This window comes from Mustela erminea, chromosome 4 (genome assembly GCF_009829155.1).
Source record: "Mustela erminea isolate mMusErm1 chromosome 4, mMusErm1.Pri, whole genome shotgun sequence".
NCBI classification, from domain to species: Eukaryota; Metazoa; Chordata; class Mammalia; order Carnivora; family Mustelidae; genus Mustela; species Mustela erminea.
Genome location: NC_045617.1, coordinates 69,587,229 through 69,608,441, shown reverse-complemented (window position 1 = coordinate 69,608,441; position 21,213 = coordinate 69,587,229).

Here is a 21,213-nt window from a genome sequence, read left to right as displayed (position 1 = left end):
TTGTAACAATGTGGTGGGGGCACCTGGGTGGCTCAGGCAGTTAAGTGTCTGCCTTCAGCTCAGGTCATGATCCCAGCGTCTTAGGATCAAGCCCTACATCCGGCTGTCCACTCAGTAAGGAGTCTGCTCCACCCCGCCCCCCGCCGCCCGTCCCTCATGCTGGCTCTCTACCTCTATCTCTCTCTCTCTCTAATAAATGCAATCTTAAAAAAAAAATAATGTGGTATCACAGAAATTAGTTATGTTTTCTAAAAAAGCTTGAATTATTTATTTAGTTTAGAGAAAGAGAGCGAGAGCACAAATAGGGGGAGGAGCAGAGATGGAGAGAGAGAGAGAGGAAGAGAATTTCCAGCAGACTGCGCTCATCATGGAACCCAAGGTGGGGCTCAATCCCAGGACCCCAAGACCATGACCTCAACCAAAACCAAGAGTCTGACGCTTAAACTGACTGAGCCACCCAGGTGCGCCTAGAGACAGATACTTCTTGAGAAAACTTGAACCTCATAGTGGGCAAAATGTTTCCAGGACCACTAAATGGAAGTCAGAGGACAGAGATAAATCTGCCTCCTTTAAGGAGTCAGTCACCTAGTTGGGGCAGGATGTACCCATACTTCACAGGTAAACAGTTTTCCTCAACAATGCCGACATGTCTGTACCTCACATACTTTAAATTCATTTCCCTTTTCAGCCACTTCAGGTCTGACTGACACCTCAACTAATGGATATTGACTTTCAAAACACTTTATCCAGGTAAAAAACATCAACGTGGGTTGAATAATGGCCATCCAAAGATATAAAGTCCTACTCCCTTGAACTTGTAAATGATATTTTAATAGTACCGCTGGAGCATTTCAAAAAGGAAAGGGATGTGGAGTGGAAAGAGAGTTTAATCTTAAGCAATTTTAGTTAAAATAGCTTGATATTACAAATGCTACAGAACATGTAACTAATTGACTACATTGCAAAGGCCTCCCCTAGGACTTTGGGAAGGGCTGGGGGACTTGAGGAATATGGAAGCTTAAGCTTCATTAACTCCCTAGGGAATGCATCCCTGCACTCATGCGATCTCATTTCTTTTAATGCAAAGAGGAAAAACTTCACTAACTAAATTCATAAGATGTGATCCCAGACAGACTCCCTTATATAGAATTCTTCTCTATAGCTGATGGTGCCATAAAGATTGCCAATTCTTATTTCAAGCCATTATTTCCCCCAATTATCAGCAGATTCTAAAGGAGGATGACTTTTAAATTGATATGTTCATCTGCTTTAAGCTTTGAAAAAGGAGATAAAGGTAGTGCATCTGCCACTCTGCACCCTCCCCCAATTGGTTTCTTGGATCTAAAACCATCCTCATGTGAAGCGGTAATAGTACTTTTGGGAGCATTCCAAAACGGGAGCATTTGCAACAAAATGCTTCTTCACACATTAACAAAATATCTGTCATCACATTATTTTCACCTAAAGGTTTCAAAACACTTAAAGCATGGATTATCGAATGACGTTTGGGTTGATAAAATGTGCTATTTTAAAGGACATTTTACATTTCTGAGAACACCCTACTGGTTAAAAACTAAGGGAAGAAAAGCTTTATGCAAGGCTAAGACACAGCTGCAGGGTGTGAGCAATCTCTGTTTTTGTTTTGTTCATCATGTTGCTTCTGCTTTTTTTCTTCTTGCTGTCAGAAAGCATGAATGAAATAACAGTATGAGAATTGGTTTCTTTTATCCTTGAATCTGACAAGATGCCAAAGCCATAATATTGCTCAAACAATCGGGTATGCAAAACGCGTAAGAAATTTTAATAACTTTCAAAAATATGGAGAAGAAACCAGAAAACTTAATTTAAATTCACACATAATACATGTTCAATAAATATTCATTGAATCATATTCTAAAAGCAAAACTGTTTTTGAAGAATGCACTTTGGTAATATTTCTTTCTGTAGTATTTCTTGAAGCAAAGTTATATATAGAAACAAATATAAAGGAAACATTCTCTTTCCTGGCTATTTGGGAATTAACAGTTCAAAAACATCTCGACTTAACAATATCTGGTGGTATGTAAATTTATTTATTCTACTCTGATTATAAGTTTTAAATGTATTATGGCTAAATTTTTTTTTTAAGATTTTATTTATTTATCTGACAGAGAGAGATCACAAGTAGGCAGAAAGGCAGACAGAAAGAGAGAGAGAGGGAGAAGCAGGCTCCCTGCTGAGCAGAGAGCCTGATATGGGGCTCGATCCCAGGACCCTGGGATCATGACCTGAGCTGAAGGCAGAGGCTTTAACCCACTGAACTGACCTGAGCTGAAGGCAGAGGCTTTAACCCACTAAGCCACCTGGGTGCCCCTGGCTAAATTCTTTTAAAGACTGAACTTTAAGGCTGAACTTCTACAATCGTCAATTTACAATTGACTTTAATTCACCAATTTGTTGTCATGTATTTTTCAAGTAAGTATTGAATAAATACAGGATAGCACATATTAACATATGAAATAAGTAAAAAGGTATGAGGAATACAAAAAAAAAAAAAAAAATTGCCCCAAAACTCTGGAAGGGGAACGCAAAGAAAATGTTAGCACTAAACAGAAATTAGAACTTAATTAAACTCAGAACTTAGAAATAGAACTTAGTAAAAGAAGTAAAATAAGAACCGAGAAGACACGACTTTCTGCCCCCCACATCCCAAGATGTCTGTATAGTCCTTGCTACTTTCCTTTTGGTTACTGGATCTTTCTGGAGCCTCTGCTTCTTAAGCCAATGATACCTATGCACTTGTATACACTTAACCTACACTCTTTTACTTACTTTACTGAAATAATTTCTTTACTAGAAATCATTGTGAAGATCATGAAAAATCAGAGATTTCCTGGAAATGAGAGTCTGGTTTAATTGTTTGGCTCTCAATGTTAATTTCAAACTCATATTTAGCTAAGTCATTCAATTGCTTGAATTGCATCGGTGCATCAGTGACATTAATAATCAATAAATAATCAATTCAAAATGGTGATGATTGTGGTGATGATGATAAACTCCAGTGCGAAATCCAGTCTCTGTACAACAGATAAGACTACTCTCCCCTCCTCCCCTAGGCTTTTGTCTCTTCTGCCAGTTCTTTTATTATCTCAGACATAAAACAGGCTTTGGCTAGACAGGGAAATTCACCAACCCTTGAGTTCACCCTGAAATTTCTCAACTCTGGTACTCTAATTACTTGCATTCCTGCTGTTCTACTTGCATTCTCAACCCTGGATGCATCTGGAATTACCTGAGGAGCCTAAACCCCACCCCCGAACTATTAAAGTTGACTCTCTAGGCATCAGTATCTATTTAAAAAGAGTTCCAGGATGCTTCAAAATGCTAACATGATATGGGGGAGAGGGTGGGATGGTGTCAAGGGATAACGAAAGATGTTTAACCTTAATAACTGTTGAAATTGGGTGATGAGTACAAGGGAGTTCATTCTACTGTTCAGCCTATTTTGCAAACATTTGATATTTTCCATAATAAAATGTTTTTTTACAAAAGCATCCAAGGTGATTTTAATGTGCAGTCAGTCCACTTCTTGGGGATCCCAATCTGTAATAGGAACCATGAAACTAGACTCTTCAGTCTCTTCTTTTTAAGGCCCCCATTAAGTAATGTTTATAAATGCTCATGCTGGGCTGGAATAGTCCTAGACCATGTCAGGTTCTGGAGACCCCTGAAGGGACTTACATTTATTCGGATGAAGTATACCTTTAAAAAAAAAAGCTATAGTCCCTAGGGTTGATGTGTGTTCAGGGAAAAGTAGGGCATAAATGAAGTATGTGTGTGTGTGTATCTCTTTGTGTGTGATAAGGGAGGTACATTTTACCTCAGAGAAGCATCAGGAACTGCTTCATGGGAAAGTGACTGTGAAGATGAGTTTGGTGAAATCCTACCCACCCTTTAAGATCCAGCTCAAATTTTACTTCTTACGTCCTTCATTTTTGTTACTAAACAAACATAATCTCTGTTTCCACTCTGTATTATAACTCTTTGTTTCTACATGTAATTTCAATTACATTAGGCTACGTGTTATTTTATTGGAAGTTCCTTGAGATGAAAATTGTTCTATTTATCTTTGCATCCTTCAAAGTCTTCTAGAAAAGTGACTTTTGAACATAATAAGGACTCAGCAAGAGTATGTGGAGTTAAATAAAATCAATTATCCTTGTAGTTTATTGCTGTATTAAATAACGTTGTCACATCACTTGACATTTGAATTTGTACATGTGCCATAACTGGCAATCAATATTAATTTAGGAAAGAGTACTGGTCTAAAAGAAAGATATGTTAAGTTGGAAAGAAAACCTTTTCTTTTCTTTCTTTCTTTTCTTTTTTTTTTTTTTTTGGTCAAAAATGGACACTGCTCTTTTCAAAGAGCTATAAATAAACACCCTAATTTTTCTCCTCACTGAAAGAGGCACACTATCTAGCCAAGTGCAGCCTTGAATGTTAATTTTGTTCTATTGAAAGCACCTGGGATTCAAAGGCTTTTCCTTCTCTGGCTTGCACAAGAGCTGTTTTATCTGCTGCATAGAATTTGGAATGACCCAAATCTGTCACTTTGGTGGGAACAAATAATTAAAAGAAAGTTGGTTGACAGAGATAAAAAGCACAGAAAAAGAAAAAAGCAAAGCACAGGAAAGTATCAGTGAGACGCTTTCTTGGCACTTCATTGATTTCGAATGAGGTACTATTTCTTGCTTTGAACTTGGTAAATTCGAAGCCATTCTTATGCTTGGTTTACAAGTTCTGGCATAGTTAATAAAATGCTTGAGGGCTCACACCAGAGAGTATATTAGTAAACCTACTAATCAAGAATGGCGGAAACACAAGGAATTACTGGGCTCCACCTGCCTGTCAGGAGGCTGACTGGATCCATAAGTCTCTTTCTTTCTAACACTTAAACCTAATCTCTTTGCAGGCAATGCACTGGAGCAGGAAATTTAGAAATGAACTCCACCATGAGAAATACACAGAAATTCCCAAATAAGTATTTGCACTCTCAAGAACAGGATTTTTGCTTCTCCCTCCCACTGCCTCCCCTCTCACCACGCCTCAACTCTAGTGAGGACAAAACCGTGATATGATACTACAGAAAATCTATTTTAAATGCTAGAAAACTTGTATTTTGAGAAAAATCATGAGAAACCACAAACAACAACAGGCATATTTTTTATCCTGTGAGCTTTTTGCTCACTAACACTCCTGCCAAGAACAACTAGAAACACTGGATAAAATATTACAAAACACCTACTTAAAAGGATCAGAGACCAACCAAGGTCACTGTGACTTATAGGACAAAAATCCCAGAGAGAAGAAAAACACAATAATGTGAGCCCAACATTCACCAGCTTTCCTTTTTATGGCATTTGTCAATTTATGAACAGCAATAAGAAACTAAAATTGAGAACTTCTGTCTTACAATACTGGAATAAAAAAAAAAAGATTCGGAATCTATCAATGAGGACAGACACTAGCTTTCTGCTGGCACCAGAAAATGCTCTACACTGGGAGCAGGAAAAGCTGGAGATGGAGAAGGGTTGATTAATGTGAGCTTTCTGTCCTCTAATCATTTGCCAGAAGGAAAAGAATCATTGCAAAACTTAAATTTTATTTAGAAGTTTTTCATGTCCAATATCTGACATTCAATTAAAAAAAATTATCAGACGTAACAGGAAATAGATAAAATGACTAAATGCCAAGAGAAAAAACAGAAAATACAAACTGACCCACAGAAGATCCGTATTTTTGGAGTTTAACAAATTAATTAATAAGTTCAACAAATTACTTGATGCTGATGGAGAACTTTAGGAGAGAACCAGAAGCTTAAGTTAAAAAACAATCAAAGGTAAACTGTGAAATTGAAAATTTTAATAAATGAAATTAAGAGCTCAGTATTTGGATTTAATACTGTATTAGACAAGTTGAAAGGGATAGTGCCTACCTCTGGGGTATAGAAAGGGGGTAGTGATGTGGAGTACAGGGGGTCTTCTGCTATTTCAGTTATATTCTCCTCTTTATCCAGTTACATAAATTTATTCATTTTATTGTCTTTCAAATTGTACATAGACGATTTATGTTCTGTTGTGTATGTGCATTAACTGATGAGACTTATTCATAAAACATATGAAATACCCCCATAGAGACACTGAAATTCTTGGAAGGATGGAGTATTTCAGAAAGCTGAACTCCTGCAGATAGGGGAAACACAAGGACAAAAATAGACACTAACATTGTCTGTGTTAGAGTCTTAAATGACTTCCTCTGACCTGACTTGATAGGATAACTGCCATGCACTTCTCCCTCTATTCGCTCTTCTGACAGATGTCCACAGTATGTTGAACACTCCGCTAGTAGGCTCAACATGTTTCCCTTCATTAGGGTGTGTGATTACCAGTCAGTTGTGTTTGCTATAAAACCTGAAACTGGGCCTATTGTACTTGTTTCTTTAATAATTCAAGATTTAGTTAATATTATATAAACTAATGACATTTGAGTGCAAAAAAAAGGTTTCTGTGAAAAGTTGAATACTTTCTCAATAAAGATGACTTAGTAGAGAAGAAAAATAAACAGACTGCACAATGAATAAGGAAGATCATTGAGAAATAACATTTCTGTATGAACCATCATTATGTATTGTCCATTAAGAGGAATATGAGTGCCCACATGAATATATAGATATGTGCATAATAGATATACCCTAATCATTATTACTTCATAGGGTTGTCCCAAGAGTCAAATTAATTGTTATATCTAAATTACTTAGAAGCACAGACTAAATGGTTGCTATTGTTATTAGGCATTAATACAGAGTTTGGATTCAAGTTCTTAAGCAGAAATAGCTGCATTTTATGAAGATTGTTTTTAAAATTCTATTGTATTACAAAATAATTTGCTGACTTAGATGAATATAAGCTCTCCCTCAAATGACCGTACTATGGCAATATAGAAATTAAGTGGATTCCTACTAATAATGGGAAGTGTATGCAAATAATATAAGTTAATAATATTTAGGCACTTTTTTTTTCCAGTTAGAAAGAAACAATCAGAAAATTTAAGAAGATTTTTATAGTTGACCACTAATAGAACCATAAACTGAACCAATAAAATCCATGGGTTTAATTAAAAGAAACTTTATTATTTCTCTCCCACCATCACTTTAAATCCCATAGCTTTGCTTCTTCCTCTGTCTGACAGAAATGTAAGATAAGTCATACTTACCTTAAAGAAAATTACAGACTTCTTTAATCATATTCGAGTAATAAAGACTATCTCAATTCAGTAATAGAAATACACAATGATTTATATACACTCAAGTTTCAGCTTCTCTCTTTCCCCACCACATCAGGGCTTCTGCAGGCTAGCTGCAGACAGTGGGAGAATGGCTGTTCCATTCTTCTCTGGCTGGACTTCCACTCAACCCCATCCTGATGCCTCCATTTGTGACCGTGCGAGGATTAGAACAGTGTAGGGGAAAAAAAAAGGGAGAAAGAGGTAGGAAAATCCTTACTTAACACAAAATTTCCCTGAGCTTCGGATGTATTTGAAGTTGTGTCTCTCCTAGGACCATCTTCTCCCATCACTGGAGGCATCTCTACCACAGTCCCTGTTGTGGGACATTGTATCTCTTCTGGCTGCTCACCTTGGTTTCTTGTTTAATCTCTGGGCATATGATGGTGTGTCTCCCTGTTAGGGTCACTTTGAACAGGCATCCTCTGATGGCCCACATGCAAGGACATACTGATGTTACCATTTCCCAGAACATCCTGGAGAATACAGGTAACCTCCAGTGCAATGACCTCCCTTTGCTACAGTATCAGAGCAGCTGGCCAGCCTACCTCTTCTTCTTTGCATTCCCCTGGTACTAGGTGGACACCAGATATTAAATGGCATGAGTGTGCAGGGGGACACTTGTCAAACCCCCCAGTTTCCCTAGATTTGAGGTAGAGAGAAGCAAGCCCCCTCTTCAGGGACGTGTCATACAGCATATTAGCTACCAGACCCCCAAATTTTCTCTCCAGTTCCAACCCTTCCTGGCCTCTCCAGCCTCTAGGCTGAAGGTGGGGGATCAGTTTGGGTCCAAACACTACATTTTCACAAATCCCTTATTCAAATCTTGCATAATGATTTCCTATCTTACTTTGCACTATGGATGGTATCTATTTGTCTTGGACCTTCAACCCAAATGAGACATAAATAATTCTGTCCCTTTGAGTCATTTTTTGCACAACTGGAATGACAACGGAAGCCTACCTAATTCACTGATTTGTGTTTGCATGTGTTGGTGCTTATTAAATATTCATTGAATGCTGAACAAATGTGCTAATATGTGTTTCCTATTTGTGCACACAATATGATTAAATGGTTATGATGGAAGACAGCAAATTTTTCCTCAGACCTTTTAGATTGGGTTAGTTGTCCTGTCAAAAGGTGTTTGGGCTACCTGCCCTGAGATCAGTAGCAGGGACTAAAGGCTGTTATTGTCTTTTCCACACTGAGGTCTCTAGAACCAACAGTCCTAACCTTGTAAAAAAAAATCAGAGCTTCATGTTCCAGATGTAACTCTCTTTATCTCACTTTCCCCTGAATTCTGTAATTCATTCATCAGAGCATTTTAGGCTCTGAGAAAATGGATTTGAAGTCTGACTCACCATCTTTGTTCTGGCTCCCAGCTGGTAAATAACCCTCCAATCAGCTGGTAAAGGAAAGTTTCACTTAATAATCAGGCTTCCTCAGACCCCTACTGGAAAGAAATCAGGCCACTGGAAGAGTTCTGAGACATGGGATCTAGGGACACCATGTCTGGTCTGCAGGCAGCACACAGTTTGGGGAACTGGGAGTGGTAACCAACCTGCATCTCCACAGTTGGGATGAGGGGAGCTGCTGAGTAAGGAGGAGTAATTACCTGTGAATGACTCTTCTTCTGGGACAGAAGCTGGTCCCCATCCCACCGCACTGAGAATAGATCCAAAGTCCCTACTGTGCCTGAAAGTCCATATCGGCATCACCTCTGACCCCGCTCCCCAGTTAGGGGAACTACTTGGTATTACTCAAACAAGGTAACTCACATCTGCCTCGGTCATGCCACTTGCTGGCCCCTCTACTTGGAAATAGCTTCCCCCAGATGCATGCCCAGCTCACTTGCCCACTTTTTTCAGGTCTCTGTTGTAATACAGCACCCTCAAAGAGACCTTTCCTGAGCATCCTACTTAAAACAGCTCACAGTATCATTACCCAATCACCCTACTCCATTTCAATGTACCAATTCTACTTTTGGACTTTAAGGCACCAAGTCCTGCCTGATGTATTAACTTTTCTCTGTTTGCTCATTTTCTGGAGCCCACCTGAGAATAAGCTTCATTGGGGAAGGGATTTTATTATGGCTTTTCCCCAGCACCTTGAACACTCAGCACATGATCCATAAATATTCTTGAACTAATGAGTATTACTCTACTTGCTTTACATTTTTGTTTGGGTCACGTGATGTATCTTATCTGCCCGGAAGTCTGATAGTGTGAATTATAAGCTAAACTGTGAGAAAGGCTTATAACTAACCCAGGACCATCAGAACTGACACTACAGAAATTGAGTGTGAGTGGCTTTCTTCAAAGTTACATGAAGAAATGATTACGGACAAGTTTCTTATATCTGCCAGATTACCACAAATGAGGTGGCCTAAAATGACAAATTTATTCCCTCACAATTTTGAAGGCTAGAAGGCCCAAAACCAAGGTGTTGGCAGGGCCACACTCCTCTGGGACTCCAGGGGGTGCAGGATGCCTTCTTAGCTCCTTCCAACTTCTGGTGGCTGTTGGCAGACTCCAGTGTCGGTCTCTATCCTCACATCATCTTCTCTTCCGAGTCTGTGTCTCACCGCTCTAAGGACATTTGTTTTGGGATGTAGAGTCCATCTGGATAAACCACAGTGATACCCTCCCCTCCAAATCCTAAATTCAATTATATCTGCAAAGACATTTTCCATTATGGTAACATTTGTAGGTTCTGGGGTTAAAGACACAGACATACCTTTTTTTAGGGGTACACTGTAGAGAGTTCAGTGTTTCACAGTTAAACTTGCTAAGTCTGCGATTGCCATTTAGAGGCCAATATTTCAAAAACCTACTTTTTAAAAGGAAATATTCATCTAAACCACATGGCACAAATACAATTTAATATTTGAGTGACTGGGATCAACCTAAATTGACTTTTCGCCATATGTATTCAACAATCAGGCCAACCCGGCCCTTTGTAAAGGTGTGGGACAGACGGTGTGCCTCTGCCCCTGCCTTCTTGTTACCCTATTTCCTTTTGAGCACAGCACACCTTCACTATTATATACTGCCAGAATCTACTGGCAGCTCTCCACCACAGTTTTGCATACTTTTAACCTTGCTGTCCACATTCCTCAGGACATTTTCTGCTTTTATTTTTCCCCCTTAGTGTTTATTGAGGTAGTATGGCTGGATGTTGATTTCTTTTTTATCTCTTCTTTTTCTTTTTTTTTTGCAATTCAGATTTTAATTTTAGACATTGACGTCCCTGTTATGGATTGAATTGTGTCACCCTCCCCCCTCAAAAGGTATACGAATATCCTAAGCCCCTGTATCAGAAGTCATCTTATTTGGGAATAAGGTGTTCACAGAGGTAATCAAGTTAAAATGAGGCTAATATACAAAAGATTTTTATAAAATGATGTATATTGGGAGGGGGGAATAATCCAGTATGATTAGTGTTTGTATAAAAAGAAGAAATTTGGATATAGAAACAGACACGGGCAGAGGGAAGAAAGCCATGCGGGGCTGGAGGACTAGAATAATGCGTCTCCAATCCAAGGAATGTCAAAGACTGCTGGCTACCCTAACTTCCACAAGCAAGGGGTGCTTAATTACCATAAGCTGGGGAGAGGCAAGGAAGCAAGATGGCCTTGCTGACACCTCGGTTTCAGACTTTTGGCCTCCAGAACTAATTGATCCTAAGACAATCAATTTCCGTTCTGTGAAGCCACCCAGACTGTGGGACTTTATTATGGCAGCCCTAGGAAGTGACAACAGGCCCTAAACTACCCTATCTCCTTTCCTTCAACACTCAGAATTCAGTGCCATCCTGCGACTGCCCTCCTAGTTGCACTCTGAATTTTTACCTCAGTACTCTGGTAAGACTTAAAATAATGCAACAAAAGGCTAATAATCATTTGTTTGAAGCTCCAAAAAAGTTTTTAGGAGAATTGCTTTAAAATTTGAAGCAAGCGAAGGCATGAGTAATAGTTCAAGGTAAGGGCTTATTTATATAATCTCAAATTGGCTACTGAATATGTTAGCTCCTATAAAGAAGCTACATAATTATTTACTGAAACTTGATTTAAGGAGACAAGAATCTTGCTGTGAGAATAATTGCACAGGGGCAAAGACTGAGTCATTGTCTCACATGAATTCGTGAATTTCTTAATTATTAAGATATGAATTCTCTCTCTCTCTCTCTCCTCATCGTCCTTCCTCTTTCATGATACGCTCTCAGCCTGCCTCTTGGGCACCATCCTTGCTTGCTCCATCTGCAGGGGCAGAGAGCAGAAAGAGTCCTTGATATCCTGGATATCTGCCGAAGCCTGGACCCTACCCGGGGGGTTTGAGGCCTGCCCGGATCTTGGCTGTGGAAGGTGCTTCTCAGTGGGTGGTACGATTATTATGGGTTCTCCCAACCATTTTAAGATTGTTTAGGTGGGAAAAGATGTCTGCACCAAACGTAGTTGGTAGTTTTATGATATTTTTAACTCTGAGAAGGAAATTTTCTTCTAACATAACCCTTATTGATATTTGGTCATCTAATATGTGCATTTTTAGAATTCCCAGTCTATATAAAAGCAAGATACTAATTCAAATTCTTAAAAAAAGGATTATCTCCCCAGAAAATATATGCATTTTTACCAGGGGTCTTGATCCAAAAACAGGGTATATCCTATACACTGAGGGCTGGTTTAGTGTGGTTTTTTGGCAAAGGTTTTTAATGTGTCTTAAAGCACCCAGCAAGATGGCTGCCTGCTCTGTCTTTGTATGCAGTTTGTCCTGAACACTTAGTGACATGAAAGTGCAGGTTTGTGTGCAAACTCTGATGGTCAGACAGTGTGGAGCGTCCAGCTCATCGGAGTCAAAAGGGTCATACCAAGTTCCCCAGAGGAACTCATGTCCAAGTTTCCTGATTCAGGACACCAGATGATTACCCCCTGCCCCTGAGACCAGTATTCTACCATACTCCCCCCAGATAACATTTCTATGACCTTCCTTAAGTAGCAACCAAGCAGCAGTGGGTCAGTACCACCATCTGGTAACTAGTGCAAACCACCTAAACCTGAAAATTGCTAACCACTTTCTTGAGCAAATTAGACATAACAAAAACCAATCCTAGCAATCTGCTTTTCCTCAAATGCCAGCATTCACAATAAAGCAATGCTCCAACTTTCCCCTCTTTTATTTAATTTCCATATTGCAATAATATTTTCTGTGGTGAATATATATTTTAGATGAAATTATTTTAATAAGTATGGAGAAATGTGTTCATAGTTCCAAAATATTGAATTATTATTAGAATGGGACTTTTGGTTTGCCATCTCTTAATAATCTGAAATATATATATATATGGCACCACATAAATCCTTTACTTCAACATCAAGATACGAAATGTGCCATTTTCTTTCATTCTTTAAATATTGTATTTTCTAAATTTTTTTTTGCTGTAATAGCGGGAAATTTTATCTCACTCATTATCAGATTCCCTTTCCCCTAGTCCCACTAGGGTTACCCAAAGAACTAAGGATTCCTATACAGGTAGGGTCTTACATGAAAGGCCCTTTAGTCTTTGATCTTTATGGTTACTACCAAATGTAGTGGCATCACATAGAGGGCAGAGAGATGGTTCTGGTTCTATAGTTCTTAACAAAGGGACTGAGAAGTCTTTGTCAAGTATTGAGGCTCCTTTCCCCAGATCTAGCCTCTCTAGGTGCACCAGACAAATATTCAGAGGTCTTGCCATCTCTCCAGAATGCTGAGGTAGCTGTTCTCTCTCTGTCCTCTCACTGCCACCTGCCCAGATGGGCAGCGTCCCTGTTCCTCCATTAGACCCACCTGCTTTCCTGGTCAGAACAAGCTCTTTCAGTTGGCCACTTTGCATCCTTACTCCCAACCCTATAGACCTCTATTCTTCACCCAGCACCCCCATAAGGCAAATATTTTCAAAATCTTTCAATTCTACAATGGGAGTCAAGGAGCTTAAATCCTTGCTTGTCATCAAGCCTGGGACATGGGGAAGAACTAAAACTGCTCGTTTCTTCTGATTCTTTCATAGGCAAGCAAATAAAAGAGAAAGCAAGCAAAAGTAGCAAAGAAACCAGACAAAAAAGCTCCATAAAATTAATAACTTAATAAACTGCCCTTCAACACATATGTAATTGTGATTGATTTTTCTTAATCTCATAAGATGTTTTTCACACTCTGAGAAGTTACATGTCACACTTACCAATTTATGTCATTAGGTCTCTAGAAAAGGCTAATAGAAGATACTGTTTGGATAGCATTTTGTGTGTCTCTAAAGATATATATCATTCTGATTTTTTTAAATTGGAGCTCTTCCAGAAAGATTTTCTCCTTCGTGTGATATGCCTATTTAACTCCAAAACATTAAAAATACTTTTTGAGATGAGAGACAAGATCTACTGGCAGGTGATGCTGCCTATGGAAAGGGGGAGATCTGGTACTAACTTCTTCCTTGCTCACCTCTCGATTCATGCTTTGTCCTTGGATCATTAGCATAGTCCCAAAGAATTAAACATCTACAAGGAACGAATCTATTATTTCTCTTCTTCCAAGGAGAATAGAGTTTGGATAATACATTTACAAGTTGAATAGCTCTTTTTTTAAGTGTGTTTTTTCCTTTGAAAACGAACTTCTTTGAGTTTTCTTAGAAAAATTTTAAAACCCTGCAGAGCTGGTGATGATAAATACAGCCCTTGGCCAGCTTTGCCTGTGTTGGAGGTGGTGATATAGTTTCCTTTTTTTAGTTATTTCAGGGAATGGAACTCATTTAAATTTCACCATTAAAAAAGAACCCCACCCCCAAGCAGTGCTGTTTCATGTTGTCTGAATAATTCACGAATGGGCAGATGGAAGTGCACATATAGCTACAAACCGAATGTCCCTTCATATAAGCATCCTTCTGTGAAATATTCCCTTTTCAGTTCCATGGTGGTTAAAGCAGTACATAGAAGGAATCAACACAATCAACTTCTCCACTAAAATACCACATTTACGAGGATTTATTAAAACCATTCCCAGCCAAGTGATATGTCTTTGAAATCTTACAGAACAAGGACAGAGTAATTAGAATCCAGGCATTGTACTACAAAATAGCATCCTGTCAAAGAATTACACTCCTGGTTCTGAGTTTCTTTATTCCTTAAAAACATTTTAAGATAACAATGATTGTTTTACCCACTCAAAAACAGGAACAGAAAAGTATAAATCATCAAGCTACCACCATGTTTTCCTGAGATAACCCAGACCTCCTGCCGAGCAGCCATTGGCAGGCAGGGGGTGGGGGTGGGGGGCTGTGTGACTCAGAGAATGAAGCATTGAGCTGAGGTCCCAGAGCCTGAATCTAATTTTTAGTGACCTTGTGAAAATTACTTGGAGAGTGAGTCTGTGCCTCTGCTTGCTTTTAAGGTGAGGGGAATAATATCAGTCTCCTTACAAGAGAGTATGGGGGTGAATAGCAAATGAATATAATTGAAAATGCTTCGCTAATACTTATGAAGAGCCACGTGAAGTATCCAGTGATAACCCTACTCAGTGTAGGATGACTAGAAGGTGAGCTGATGACAAATAGCCTGCTGTATTTCTAGATCTATGGTTCAGCCACACTGCAGCTTGGAAGTCTTTTGAAGGCTTTGTTATGGGCTAAGAGCATGAATAACTCATTTTGGTCCCAAAGAAATAAAACATTAACACTTGCATGTTCAAGCATTTCAATAAAAATTTGAAAGAAATATGTCTCCTTCTAGTTTAGCCCAAGATCCTAGAAGCTCAAAAGCCATTTAGTCCCCCACCACCCGTGCCCAGTGTATAGGAACCAAATCCTATGGGAATTTGAGGAGGGCCTTTTCCCATGGGAAGATATTCACTACCTCCTAGTGACTGCCTCAGGCAGAAATTCTTCCTGATACTAAGTTGAACTCTGATTCATTACAGCATCTAGGCTCTAGTCCTATTGTCTGAAGCAATAAAATCAGTCTATTCCTTCTTCCATGTGACAGACTTTCAAATTATTGAAGTCAGAGCTCCCATTTTTCTTGAGTTTCTGTCTTCAGCTGAAGTATTTCCATATGTGACATGGTACTTGTAGATCCTCATTCATCAGTGTCATCTTCTTGTAATCCAGTCTAACTTGTTATTGCTTCTTTTAAAATGTAGTCTTCGAAATGGATCCCTACTTTAAGGGCTGGGTCTAATAGTTCAAAGCATAGTGAAAGTTTTTTTAATTTAAATTTTAAATTTTAATCAAACAAATATTTATTTGGGTGATTTTTATGTTTTTGGTACTGTGGATATAATTAACAAAACAGACATAATTCTTATCCTTACAAAGCTTATGTTTGAGAATGGTAGAGGTGCATGGAGAAAACTCCCCTTGCAAAAGAAAGTTACAAAAAGTCAATAAAATAAGTCCGAGTCTTGAGATGTGTTATGGTGGCTGGTTGACTGGCCCTCAACATTTCACCTTCTTCTAGCTTCTATTCCTTTCCTGTATAGCCTGGAAGCTAACACTACACTTCCCAGACTGCCTTGTAGGTAGTATTCTGGATGGAATTAAGTTCTACCAAGTAAATGCAACTCAAGTAGTAGGCTTTTTGTCAATTAGTTTTATTAAAGCAATGAAAAGCCATTGAAAGATTTTAAGCAGTGTTCTACCATTTTTATCTTTAACAGGTTTAGATACCTGATAAGGTCAATCTCCTCTTATTTCTTTTTCTTTTTGAAAAAGTTTCTTTTCTAAAAATGTTTTAAAGATTTTATTTATTTGGCAGGGAGTGAGAGATAGAGATCACAAGTAGGCCGAGAGGCAGGCAGAGACAAAGGGGAAAGTAGGCTTAGGCTCCCCATCAAGCAGAGAGCCTGATGCAGGGCTTGATCCCAGAACCCTGAGATCAGGACCTGACCCGAAGGCAGAGGCTTAACCCACTGAGCAACCCAGCTGCCCCTGAAAAAGTTTCTTAAGCCAGTTTTTGCTCAGTTATTCTTCTAGATGCATTTTAGAATAATTTTATCATTTAAAAAAACTAACGGTGGATAATTATATTGGGTTAAGCTTAAAAATTAATTTGAGAAGAAATGACTTAATTTTTCCATCAAAGTATTATTTCTCTTCACTTATACAAATTACCTAGCTTTTAATAAACTGAATAGTGAACTACACATATGAAATATTCCTACAAATGGAGTTACTGGGATACTGTGAGAACTTATTATAGTGGAACCTAAACCCTACTCATGATTATAGTCAAGTCTTTCCAAAAGTGACATCTTAGTTAAGTCTTAGAGAATAAATAGGAGTTCACTGGGCAGATATAGAGTTGAGGGAACAGACTCCCAGATAACTTGATCAAATTATAGGAAGGTCCAGAGGCAAAAGAGAGTATGGAAAGGTAATTCAAGACACTGAAAAATTTAATAAGACTAGCACATATAATCCAAAAGGAGAGGAGGACAAAAATGGAAAATCTGGGTAACCAATGGCCAAATTATGAATAGCTTTGAAAGCTATATGTGAGAGTTTAGATGTGTTTTTTGAGACAAGAGACGAATCATGTATGAGAGAGAAAAGATCATGAATGTACTTTTGGGAATTTAAATTCACAAGCGGAAATTTCCAGCAAACATATGAATCACAACCAAAGATCCAAACCACAGAAAAGTAATGTAGGTAGAGATTGATTTTTGAATCATGTAATAACTGAAGGCAAGGAAGTGGATGATATCAGTCAAGGATAGTCAAGATAGTTCAAGAAGAACAAGAAAAACAACAATTAACTTAGAACCTTTGTTAGGAAGCCCAAGGATGAGCTCAGATACGTGAAAAGTCTCATCACACTGGCTGTTCATACTGCACTCACATAAACCTTCTGGTTTATTTCAAACAAGCTCTAGGGAGGATACCCGGTTGCAAGTGGCAGATACCCAACTCAAACTAGTTTAAGAAAAAACAAAAACGGAACCTGGGTTCAGAGTAGGAGATCCAAAGTGAACTTCAGATATAAGTACATCCAGGGAGCTCAAGAGCTTACTTCCGGTTTGCAAACTTCTGTAGGGTATCTCCTACATGGTAGATGAGATGAACTCCAGCCAACCCAGCTCACAACCTCAAAGCTTGACAATATCAGTGGGAAGAATATTTCTCTCTTTAAATGTAAATATATTAATCCTAGGGAAGACACCAATGGCTTAGGTCTCATCCCAACCATAATTCACTTGCAGTAGCCTGGATAATAGAGAAGTATCATTGGGCATCCTGGATCAGGAGCTCTAAGAAAATACAAAATCCTTGAAATCCACTCTAAACCTGAATCAGAACATCCTGGGGAGAATTGCAAGAGTTGGTATTTTTTTAAACAAGCTGCTAGGGTGATTCTTACTGAGGGGAGTTCACAGATCGTGTTTTGAGAGTCACAGCAAGTTTGCAAACTGGCTGGGATCGGATGCTGCCTGAAAAGGACTCAGGGATACACTCCACCGGCCTCGGTGAAGCTGAAAAACTTTCAGGCTTTGGAGTAGACTTAAATAAACTTGGGGTCAAATCTGGTCCAAATCCATTTCTTAAATATTTGAGCAGGCCATTCCTTAAATCCCCCAACATTTAGTTCCCTTATCCCAGAACACAGGGAAGACTCCCTTAAAATAGTTGTGCAAGGTTAAATAAAAGAGCATTTGTGAGGCCCTACTGCCCACTGGCACTCACCATTTCTCAGGGTCCTCAACCCATGGAATGTCCAGGCTTTCCATTGTTCAGCGTATGGGTCCTGACTCTTGTACCATCTGACAGTTCTGTGTTCATCCTTCCTTCTTTCAGGTCCCTGATGCTACATTTCTGGGATGCGAAACCCTGCCTGCCCACCTAGACGCTCACTGTGTCTCCGCCCCACCTTTTACCTGCCTGACCTCTCCCTGGCCCAAACCTCCACACTCAGCCTCCTCAGTGAACCTTTTTAATCTCCATGTTTCATACTTCTGAACCCAAGACTCAGGCCTGGAATATATTTTCATGTGCAACTTAGTGCAAGCAGTATTGTCTTAAGGTAAAAGATCATCTGGGCCTTTAACGAGGGCCAGATTGCAGGAAAAATGAAATTATCACTCTTTTTCAGGAGGAAAACATTTCATAGAAAGGACTTGAGAATAGACTCATAAGACCCTGCCTTGCAGAGCCACACTTGATAAAAATAGACCAAAAAATATTATAGAGGGCATGGATTGCATGGAGCACTGGGTGTGGTGCAAAAATAATGAATACTGTTATGCTGAAAATAAATAAAAAATAAATTTAAAAAAAAGAAATTAAGAAAGCAACCTTGTGTACAACATCACCAAAAAGAATAAAAATAAGAATAAAGTTAAAAAAAATTTAAAAAATAATAATAATAATAAAAATAGACCAAAAAAAAAAAACCCACAAAAAGCTACCAAAGCCATGTTACATTGCCCATATATTTGGTCCTTCATCATTTTTTAATTTTCTTTATTTCCAATTGCCATCTTGGGAGAAGAAGAAAAGCAGAGAGGATACAGAAAACTGACCTGTGCTTTAACAAGAAAATGGCTCCTGACGGGGTTGACACAGCAGTCATTAGAAGTGGGACAATGAATTAAAGGGTGTCTGCACTCTGTGACCTCAAGCCAGCAGAGAGATAGTCACCTCTCGATGGGGCAGGCTATGATAATGTTCCCGGTATGTGGTGGACAGAGGTCCTCTGTCCTCATCCTCACAGAGGATGCTGGGAAAGCACAGCTTTTGCAGTTCCTAACTTTTTTGAATAGTGAGCACACTCGGCTGTCTCATGCACAGTCTGCCCTTCTGTGTGTCGTTGGGTTTGTGCCAGAAAAATAAGCTAGTGGAGCTCTTACTCAAGTCGTCCAAGGGTTGTTGCTTTATTCCATGCTTTGTTCCATGCTTTGTTCCTTACAACTGAGTGGCATTTTTATTTTAAGGAACTTAAGAGTGACAAGATACTATTTTGGTCTTGTCTTTTCTATATTATCCCTTTTTTTTTTTCTTTTCTATATTTTCTTTGTTGAAAGTGTTCTTTGTCTGGACCTCCTGGTCTCCAGAGAGGAAGGGGAAGGATAAACTTGGAAATCCTAGCTTTTGTTCTCCCAAAATCCTAAACCCTGGAAGGTGGAGAAAAGCTGTGAGCCCAAGGAAAGTGACCTTAATAAGCATGGCAGGTGAAGCGCTCCCCAAGATCAGAAACATTCCCCAAGGCCCTGGCTCTCTCTCTCTCTCTCTATCTATATATAGAGAGAGGGAGATTTGCAATGCCTCATACCTACCCTCCTGCTAGTGCTACCAGAAAGGCAGGGAGATCTCTGAAAATCTTGGGTCCTAAGAGCAAAAGGACAAAGGTCTGGCCTACTGCAGCCAGACCATGGAGATCAAGGATTTACAGGTTCTCAACCAGGGACATAACCCCATGTGGCCATGTTCCAGGTGGGTTAATGTGAACGTGAGGTTTGGAGTGGTGTAACTGGGAAACTAGTGGGGTTGGTGCAAAACCCTAGTGTGTGCCTGCTCAAGGACAATCTAATACCACATTTAAAACTACTGTGGTGTTAGAAGAAACAGACCTATTTTACTTGGCAAATTTTGGCCCATGGTTTAGGGGTCACATTGAGTGGGATAGTGACTGTCTTAACAGTAATACCGGGTGTGGATACATAAGGCTCAGGGGGCCCCCAGTGACTTATTGCCTCATAAGTCCCCAAACATTGTCATTTACTCTGAGAGGAATGGGAGGAGAGAAACACTGAAACGACCAGGTGAGCTACTCAGAGAAGTATCAAAAAGAGATTAAACTGAGTTATAGAAATTTCCTCAAGTTTCTTGTACACCTGATTTACGAGCTGATACTCCTGTCGTCAGAGAGGTGTCTGGGATAGTCCAGGTTTCGTCTGCTTCTCTCTTTACTGGCTCTTCCTTGTCCTTGTTTAAACTTATGCACAGAGAGCTTTTATTTAAAAAGGAACCATTGCTCAATCTTAGGTTTCCCTGTAGCCGCCTTGTTTTCTCTTCCTCTCCCTTCAGAGTCAAGCATTTTGACCATGTTTTGTTTACTTGTCTCCCCACCTTCTCACCTCCCTGTCATCCCTCCACCAAGCAGGACCTGGTGCACATCCCTTGCCTTTCTTTCCACCAAAACCACTCCTTCTTGACAAATCCATTGGCAAATTTTGAGCCCTTGCCTCCATCCAGTGGTGTCTTTGACACCACTGCCACTCCCCTGTCCTCTTACCTCTCTCGGGGCTCCTCTGAAATCTTCTCTGAGTTCTTCTCTCTGCCCAGCCTTTATACACCTGTGCTTAATGTTTTACCTGGAGCCTCTTCTCTCTTCATTATCTCTGTGCTGAAATATCTAATCCTGCACCTTCAATTACCATCTTTAACTTTTTTTGAATCTGAGTGGAGATGACACACAATGTTACATTAGTTACACATGTACAACTTAGTGATTCAGCATCTCTTTATGTTATGTGGGGCTCACCACAAGCATAGCTCCCATCTGTCACCACACAACACTATTATAGTCTCATTGACTATACTCCCCGTGCTGTACCTTTTATTTCTGTGACTTACTTACTCCATAACTAGAAGCCTATATCTCTCCCCAACACCCATTTTGCCCCTCTGCCCATATATGCCCCCTCGGGCAACCTCCAGTTTGTTCCTTGCATTTATGGGTCTGATTCTGCTTTTTGTTGTTTGTTTATTTGTTCTATTTTTTTAAATTCCACATTTAACTGGCCACATATAACTGGGCCACTTTCTAACAGCATACACCAAAATGAACTCAAAATGGATTAAAGACCTAAACGTGAGATCTGAAACCATAATAATCCTAGAAGAATAAAGGCAATAATTTCTTTGACA